The sequence below is a fragment of the Rhinolophus sinicus genome, linkage group LG12 (genome assembly GCF_036562045.2).
Source record: "Rhinolophus sinicus isolate RSC01 linkage group LG12, ASM3656204v1, whole genome shotgun sequence".
Taxonomy (NCBI): Eukaryota; Metazoa; Chordata; class Mammalia; order Chiroptera; family Rhinolophidae; genus Rhinolophus; species Rhinolophus sinicus.
The window spans coordinates 25,218,470-25,228,465 of NC_133761.1; the positions used below are offsets into that span (position 1 = coordinate 25,218,470).

General features: G+C 43.4%; 1 pseudogene; it reads left to right on the forward strand.

Moving 5' to 3' along the window:
* Positions 1–6,054: 6,054 nt before the first annotated feature.
* On the forward strand, positions 6,055–9,750 carry LOC109457586 (elongation factor 1-gamma; annotated as a pseudogene).
* Positions 9,751–9,996: the final 246 nt, after the last annotated feature.

Consider the following 9,996-nt stretch of genomic DNA (forward strand, 5'->3'; position numbering starts at 1 on the left):
AAGGAACCGTGTGTGTGTGTGTGTGTGTGTGTGTGTGTGTGTGTGTATCAAGAGTCACCCTACCCATCTTGATTACCTGTCAATTGAAACATCCAACATTTAACATTTTACTGGAAGACAATTAGGTGCCTTTTCTACCTTAGCAAATAAAAAATGAGTAGGTAAAACTATTATTGGGTTGAAGCAATACTTTATACACTGAAAAGAGTATGAACTATTAGGGCCAGAAATTACCTTAGAATTGAAATTTCCATACCCCTTATTTTGGCTGAGGAAACTGAGGCTCAATAAAGTGAGTTCATCAAGGTCAGTGAGCTGGTGAGTGAGAATAGTCACTCTGAAGTAGTTATTTAGCAAAAAAAAAAATATGTCATTAGTTATTTTTCCAGGCAAACCTGTGGGTACTAAGGAGAAGTAAACAAACTACACTCTGAGTTTTTTGAGGGCAGGGCTAGGTTTCCCACAGGCAGGTCAAGGCTGAAGAATCATAGCAAGAATCATATGTGTGTGATGGTGGATGAATTCAGGAGGCGATGAGCTCGATCAGATACAATGTGGGAGGGAAAGCAGGAAGCACAAAACAGTCTCCTCAGGAACAGCACAAGGCTCCTTCCACAAAGCCTACCCCAGTCAGTACCTTCAAAAGAAAAACTTAATGTAATCTCGGCAGCATTCCATTGTAAACTCTTGTGATAATAAGGGAGTTTTATGTGAATTAAACCTGTCATATTTATTCCCAAAATGCTCTCCCATTTTGCACTTGCACTGATTACTATAAAACAGATTTTGGTATATAACCCAAATATCCCAGACTTTGGAACCCAGGAGGACACATTTCCCTTTAACATACAAATCACAACATCCTCATGCTTTTAACATGCAATCTTTTCCAGGTTATCTTAGTCCATTCAGGTTCAGGTTGCTATAACAGAATACCATAGACTGGTTAGCTTATAAACAACAGAAATTTATTTCCCATAGTTCTGGAGTCTGGAACTTCAAGATCATGGTGCTGGCAGATTTGGACCTGCTGCCTGGTTCTTTGACGGCCATCTTTTTGCTGTGACATACGACATAAGGTGGCGAGGGCTCTCCCAATTTTATAAGGGCACTAATCCCATTCAAACCTAATCACCTCCCAAAGGCCCCACCTGCAAATAACATCACGTGGAGGATTAAGTTTAAAGATGTGAACTAAGAGGGGACACAAAATTCAGTCTATAGCACAGTCTTTTCTCTTGTACCAGTTTCTGAATATCTCAGTATCTTGTGTGTTCCCTAAATCTTCACGTGACCAGTCATCAGATTCTGGACTCTGTAAGCTGTTTCTTCTTAACTCATGAGAGCCATGCCCAAGTGGAGCAGAACCCCTTCCACTTCACTTCTTACAGCACTGTAGAAACATGATACTAAAAAAATAAATAAATAAAATAAAATAAAATAAAATCCAATTCTAAAAGGAATTCAAAGATAATATACAGTATCTGGCCCCTTCTAGGTCCTTTACAAAGCAGGTTCATGTTTCATGTCATGTCCTCTATCCCAGGCCACTTTCTCAGACACAAGGTTTTATCCTACAGCCAAAAGTTGTCTTGCTCCAAGTACCTCCTCACCCCCCATCTCCAAGTGTAGACCAAAGGGAGCCCAGGTCTCATAGCAAGAAGGAAGTGTGTCCTTGACCCTGTTCTAAGACTTACTCACTCAGGAATGACTTCTTTTCAGAAAAAACTGACAATTGAAATGTCCATTTTCTTCAGAGGCAAATCCACTCCTATCTACAAAATTGTGGTTGAATTGCTCACAGGACAATGCTATGACAACTGACCATATATATCCCAAAGCCCGTGTTCTTTAGCTTGTCCTTAGTTTGTAGGACGTCAGTAGTCCAATGGAAGTTAGGTGATGCCAAAATCAGTATTATTCTATATTATTCTGTGATGGGCAGAACAATGGCTCCCAATGATGTCTACACCCTACTCCCTGGAACCTGTGAATATTACGTATGTTACCTTACATGGCAAAGCGGACTTTGCAGATGTGATTAAGATAAAACTTGAAATTATCCTGGATTATATGGGTGGGCCCAATGCAATCACAAAGGTCCTTAGAAACAGAGAACATTTCCTTGGGTGATCAAAGGTAAATATGACTATAGAATAATGGTCAGAGAGATGCAACATTACTGATTTTGCAGAGGATAAGGGCCACAAGCAAAGGAATGTGGGCAGCCTATATAAATTGGGAAAGGTGGGAAATGAATACTCCCCTGGCGACTCAAGAAGGACTGCAGCTCTGCCAACAGATTTTAGCCCAGTGGGACCCATGTCAGGCCTCCGACCTACAGACTGAAAGACAATAAATGTGTGTTATTTTAAGCTTCAAAACTTGTGGTGATTTTTTTATGGCAGCAAAACTAATGCTATTCTTTTCTCAGTCTCTCCTCATTAACGGTACAAAAAACACAGAGAAACAATCTCACCCAAGATTATCTTGTTACACTTGTAATGGGTGTGGTTGACACATCTTGGGTGTGGTTTAGAGACTTTCTATAAGCAGCAGTTCTGTACTAACCTTACTCATTCTGGGACTCCAGAAAGTGATCTAAAATAGTAAATAAAATTAAAGTCACTAGGGAAGAAATGTAAATCAATTAGAAATAAATTCTCCAGCCCAGGGTTTCTCAACCTTGGTATTATAGACATTTTGGGCCAGGGAATTCTTTGTTATAGCCTGTCCTGTGCACCGTAGGATTTTTAACAGCATCCCTCTTCTCTACCTACTAGATGCCAGTAGTAACCCTTCATCTGTGATAACCAAAAATGTCTCCAGACATTGCCAAATATCCCCTGGGGGACAAAATTATCCCTGGTTAAGAGCCACTGTTCTATCCCAATGATCTCTGGGGGTGGAGGTGGGGCAAAAGAAGCTGTCCTATAAAGAGAACTTTGGTGTTTTAGGATATGAAAAGGTTCAGTTGAGAAGTATCCACTAGTAGGATATGTATCAATCCCATGGGCCTTTACATTTTCAATACATGAAACATAGAGTCAGGGATACAAACATCTATTTCAAAGTGAGTTAGGTATCAGGACCTTCTTACATAAATTCTCTGTACTCTCCACTTTTAATACAGGTTCTCTTTCCATGAGTCAATCATTTTTCCTGGCAAACTTACTTGGAAGGGCATTAAACAGAGCTAGTCACTGTGGCTTTACTTGTAAGGGCATGGCATGACTTCTTTGGAGATCACACAGCAACACAACCAACTGTAGGTGGCTTAGAGTTACAGAGCGCATGCCAGTTGGTAGGAGGGAGAATGCCACCATTGAGTTACTTGCTAAGAAGGGCAGGAGCTTCAAACACAGCTAACTTAACTTAGGCTGAAGTTATTAGATGGATCTAGTCTCAGCAAACAACTCCATTCAATTAGATGTCACACATACAACCAGTCCCTTATTTCAATCCATGAACGAGATTTAGCTACGTTAGCCTAAGTGCTGGCACCTCAGACTGCCATACGCACAAGAAATCAAAGGTTATCTAATCGTCTCAAATATGGTAATGATCTAAAAATAGGGAAGTGATTTAGGAACTAAACAAAGCAACTGAGTTAGTTGTTTGTAACCTCTGAATAAGTCAGAGCATGAATTCAGTTTATAACGATTTGAAAATGAAAAATTCAGCCTAGAGAAAAAAGTCATCCATCATCACGATCATACTAACCCAAGTTAATAAATTAATGAAGCAAATGATCCAGGGTTCTAGTCTATAGTAAAATCACAAAGAATTGGATGACATTTCTTTCAGACCATCAATAAAGTTGGCTGGGTATCTTTGGCAGGACAGAGACTTTTTAAATGAGACTTTTCTTTAAAGTACATCTATAGTGTCCACTTGCCAGACATAGTGATAGTCTATGGAAGTAGTATTGGGGGGAATGGAATGTCACTTAAGAGTGATAGATAAATGAGTTATTTTTAGCAGGGTTCTATTTTAGATGGTTTTATAAATACAGTCCCTGCAATGAATAATCACTATACAATTAGAAAAAAAAAATCTCCATTTCTCATTCAAAATAATTAATAATTCTCATTGTCCTTCTAGATTAATTCAAGGTAATGTCTCAATTGCATCACACACGGCCACAACTTACATCGCTCTCCAAATATTTCAAGGTCTGTTGCACTGGAGGGTGATTAAATCCCTGTGTGTTTCTCCAGAACTAGGGCCCGTGGATAGAAGTTTTAGAAACTCAGTTTGGAGAACAAAATACCGAAAACCATGTGTTGTTTGAACGAGAATTGCTCAACCACAAACTGAGCTCGATTGTGAATCAGCTCTTCCAGCAGGGGCTGCACCATCATTTATTTAAAATGGGATTTAAATGGAAGGCTAGACTAGCAGCCCTAGCATGGCCATTCACACTGTTGGGGGTCTACACTATGGTAACCACGCTCAGAGGTGGCTGTCATCTGGGGCTCTTAGGGCCTGAGTTATAAGAAGTCGGATGACTCCCCCAAGCCCTAGAGCGACCTGACATAGCCCCCCCCCGCCCCCCAGCATCAGTGATGGGAGGTTTGTCCTATTTTCTGTGTTGGAGCCACTGGTTGTCACTGAGCACAACACGCTCTGTCAACAGCATAGATGAGCTGTTAGGGTGAAGAATGGTCCTTTGTCTACTCTTCTCTGCCCTTAGAAATGGAACATGGAAAAGAATGAGCATTCCAAGTGGAAGAAGAAGCATGAATGCCAGAAGTCAACAGAGCAATGTGCTCTTGAAGAGGTGGTAGAGGCTGCCCGTGGCTGGATGATAGAGGACCAGATGAGGCTGGAGAGGTGGGTCCAGGTCCTCCTCGGTAACTGTAGTGGTGTAGCCACATTAAATCCATTATGGTGGAAACAAGAAAAGCACTGTCCCCAGGCAATATAACACCTCCTATCCCAATATCAGTGTGCGTCTCTTCCTTGAGCAAAGCCCTATCCCCCAAAAAAACCCCAGGTGCTAATCTGCTCTGGACACTTTTCCTCCACACAGCCTAGAAGCTACACTGATGGTAGAGTCAGTACCAGATTTTGCCCCATTTCTCTGTAGTTCCCACCAAAGCTTGCTAGGAAGCTGCCACCCTCTCCCAGAGGGAGATGAGGTACACTGTATACTGCAGTCTCCAGATCCACAACCAGCCACCCGATTCAGGCATTATCCTTCTAGAACATTCCCAATAGACAGATTTGAGACCGGACCTCTGTGGGATATGCTCATCTGTCAGACTTGCTCTCAGGGAACAAGCTCACCTGGAGAGGGAGCTCAGAGAGGGGAGTGTTAGTTAGATAGCATGTCCCTTTTATACTGGAAGGTTTTTATCCTTGCTGTCTCCCCTGGGGTAGACTGGAAAGGACATTCTGGAACGACAGATACCAACTTCTGCCTCACTCCTCCACCCTCCACCACTAGGTTGCATCCTGTGGGAGGGTGGGGAGGCAGCTGTATGCAACGGAGTCGCCCTCATCTATAATTAGGGCCCCTGCCCACAACTGTGTATCACCCAGCTTACTAATGGGTGAGGAGAAAGCTTCGCTGATTCCCACTGTCAGCCATTACCACTGGACCAGTGTCTCATGGATGTGTGTGGATTTTCAGGGCCCACCCTTGCCTGTATCTCAGAGCAGGCAGCTGTCCTGGGCCTTGGCACACAGTGCGCCCAGAGAATATCCTGAGTTCTGAGTTAAACTGGATCAACTTGGTAGCCAGAAGTTCTTGGTAGGCACAGGGTGGCCATCCGGTGGTGCCACAGATATTGATGATGAGCTCTGGAAACCACACCTGGGGAAAGAAGCTGCAGTTTTATACTAAGAAAAGTACAATTCGTTTGGTAGATTTTGAACCCTAACTGGCTGGTCACAATGTTAAAAAATGGTTCTTTATTTTTTAGGTGTATCATGGTACTACAGATATATTGAAAATGAGGGAGAACTTATCTTTTAGAAAGATAGGCCAGGCTGAAATACTTAATAAAGTGATATGCTGTCTAGGGTTTACTTCAGCCTAATCTGACCATGGAAGGAGGCTGGGAGCATATGTAGGTGACACAGGCTTGACCTTCAGCTTACGATTGTTGAACTTGGGTGATGGTGGCTCAGGGTACAGAGAAGTTGCTATGCTATACTCTCTACTTTTGTCTGTGTTTCAAAATTTCCTTACTATGGAGTTTTAAAGAGTATCCTTAGTAAATATATAAACTACAGGGAAAGTTTAAGATAACTAAAATTCTTTAAAAAGGCTTTAATCAATAGCATTTCACTAGATGAATAAAACCAGAACAAAGTGTCTACATCACATGTTGAATTCAGCAAACCAAAGATTACGTTTGGAAGACCTTCTGCTGTGAATTACAGGTAAGTGAAAACTTAGGCTGAGAAAATTAAAATTAGCAAAGAAGTCACCTGCAAAGAAGGAAAACTCAGTAGTGAGGTCTTACGTAGCATACATTCTTTCTTGTCAACAATACGATTAGATTTACCAGATAATCAAGATTGAACAAAAAAACGAAGTTTATTCATTTTATGAAAAGTTTTGAATCCAGTTCTGCCGGAGGGCAGAGGTATAGTTCCCAGTAACCTCCAAGGCTCCCAGTTTGGTTTCTGTGTGAATGATGCTAATATGAAACCTCTCATATCATTTTTTCTACTCCATTGATGACATTTGGTCTAAAACATGGACGTGTTTTCTTATCAAAAGGGTGGGAAATACTCAGGTTTCATATCCCTCTGATCAAAGGGGTTGGGAATCCATGGTGCAGAGATGTGGGAAACGCAGGAAGTGGATCCTAGCCTTCACAGTGAGCTTGCTCTCAAAATGCAAGAGAAAGGGGGAAAACGCAGTGAGCTGGTTATTTCATTCCAACTTAGAATTTAGATGTCTGTCACCATCCAAATTCTTAGTATTGAGTTCAATAAAAACTGTGTCAAAGTTTGCATGTCAAATTTCAACTGCCACTCAGGAACTGAACCAAGATGCTGATACTGACCTCTTGAACAAGTGCCCCGGCCACTTTCAGGTAGGATCAGAGTCTAACAATGAACCCTTGGTGCCCACTGGGTGTTCAGCACTTCGCCAACATTATTGAATATAAACGTTTCAGCACTCCCATTATCTTCCCATTTTGCACATAAGAAAACCAAGGCACAGAGAGGGTCAGAAATTCACCTGACGTCATACAACTAGTTAAATCTCTAAGAATGGATTTAAAACCAGATCTTTCTGACTACAGAATCCACATCTTTTGCCACACAAGTCCATTTTATTAAACACAAAAGAGACTAATAAACTATGTCACATACTATGTTTGCTCTGGCATTGCAAACACATACCCATTTGTTGATTCATCAGTAAGTCATCCGGCTCCATCCTTTATCCCTCACTGCAGTTAACCTTTAGTGCTGTGAAATTCCTTTCCCTCTAGAAGCTCATCAGGGCTTCAGTCTGGGATATGGCAACGAGTTATGCATACATTTAAAAGTAGCCGCTTGCTTCTCACACACACACACGTGCACACACTCACACACACGCATACAACACACACGCGCACACACACGCACACACACGCACACACACATGCACACACACGCACGCTCGCGCACATGCATTCATTTTGGTGGGTTCAAAGTTAGAGACCAAGAGAAAAGCATCTCTGAAAAGGATGCCTGTGATAATGAAAAATAATTTTTGATTAGAATTCAGAAGAAGAGAGCCCAATCTAAGGCAAAGTTGACTTGTTAATGTGCCAAAGAAACTATATCCTATCGAGGAAGAAAGTAAATCTAGACCTGCAGCTTCATGGGCAAGATGGTACATGACTTGACAAAGAGGAAGGAAAGGAGAAATTCCTTTCAGAAGTGGTCTTTCTTTGGAATAAGAGGAAAGGCTAATCTTTCCCCTGGAAGCTCAAACTCATTAGATCTGTGTCACCAGCCTCACATGTGATCACCAAGATTTAGTGTATAATTATTAAGTGGACTCAGTTACAATGTCCCTGTTAACCCCGAAGGACACATTATTTGGCAGGAAAAGTAAAACCAATCCTCCCTTTTGAAAGGTGTAAATATCTACCTCCCTAGTACCATCAGAACAACAATCTTGTAACTAATAATACCCTCCATGCAAAGATGTACCACAGTGGTTGGCCCAATAGAGCCATTCATTAAATGGCAGCTTCTCCATACCATTGCTTTTTGTACTAGGTTACCAGAAACATTTGAAAGTAAAAATGAGGCATCTGGCTCACATGGGTAGGCTACATTAAACCCAATTCAAGAACTCTTTGCTTTTGGGTATCATATTATGGGTTTCGTGAAGATGCCACCTAGACAGCACTGAGAGCCCCACCCCCTTTCTCTGTGCAATCACCACGGCGGCTGAGACCCCATGCACGTACCCTGAAAACTGGAGAGCTTCGAGGTCCTCATGGCCACTCAGTACAGCACAGCTCAGATCAGCGTGCTCCTCGCACCACCCCACTTCCACTTTGGCCTAAACAACCCCATCCCTGGATTTCTCTGTTAATTTCTGGCTGGCAAGCTTCCAGCATTTGAAGGTGACAATGGATTCTGTGTGTTCAAGAGTAATGCCGTCACATACTACGTGAGCCCTGAGGAGTTTCAGGAAAGTATTCCAGAGGCAGCAGCGCAGGTGGCACAGGGGTGAGCTTTGCTGGTAGTGACATAGTGCCCCCAGCCATCATGGGTGTTCCCCACCTTGGGCCTCATGCACCACAACACTCAGGCCACAGAGAATGCAAAGGAGGAGGAGAGGCGAATTCTGGGGCTGCTGGGTGCTCACTTGAAGACACGACTTTTCTAGTGGGCAAATGTGTGACATTGGCTGACATCACGGTTATCTGTACTGCACTGTGGCTCTATACACAGGTCCTGGAGCCTTCTTTCCCCGCAGGCTTCCCCGGTACCAACTGCTAGTTCCTCACCTGCATTAACCAGTCCCAGCCCCAGGATGTCTTGGGGGAGGTGAAACTCTGTGAGAAGATGGCTCAGTTGGATGCTAAAGAGTTTGCAGCAAGCCAGCCTAAAAAAGACACCCCATGGAAGGAGAAAGATTCTGGGGCGGAGAAGCAGAATCCCCAGGCTGAGCGGAAAGAAGAGAGAAAGGCAGCTGCCCCTGTTCCCAAGGAGGAGATGGACAAATGTGACCAGGTGCTGGCTGCTCAGCCAAAGGCCAAGGACCCCTTTGTTCACCTGCCCAAGAGTACCTACCTCTGTGTTGGATGAGTTGAGGCGCAAGTACTCTGACGAGGACACATTCTCTGTGGAGTTGCCGTAGTTTGGGGGAGCAGATTGATAAGGGTGGCTGCTCCCTGTGGTACGCCCAGTACTACTTCCCAGAAGAGCTCATCCAGACTTCTATGAGTTACAATCTCATCACCAGAATGTTCCAGCGATCGGACAAGCTGAGGAAGAATGCCTTTGCCAGTGTCATCCTCTTTGGAACCAACAATAGCAGCTCCATTTCTGGAGTCTGAATCTTCCGAGCCCAGGCGCTTGCCTTTCCACTGAGTCCAGATTGGCAGGCGGACTAGAGTCAGACACATGGCGGAGACTGGATCCTGGCGGCGAGAAGACCCAGACACTGGTGGGAGGGGGCCTCCCAGCCCGTGGGCAAAGCCTTCAATCAGGGCAAGACCTTCAGGTGAATATCTCTTGCCATCGCCTAGTTGCCTACACCGACCCTTCAGGGAGATGGGGGGCATTAAAGGAAATTGAACATAAAAAAAAAAAAAATGCCTCGTATCAGACTCAGTGTTTGGTTGTGCTTTGAGCTGGGATTTCTCACAAATGGAAATGACCAATTGCTTTTTTATGCTGCTAGGCGATAAGACATTCTTAGGAGTAGTAAAGTCCCTCATTTAACTAAACATGTGGAAAGGACAAATGATGGCCTGGACTCATGCTCCATCTCTCAGTCACCTCACAGTGCTACGGGGTGAG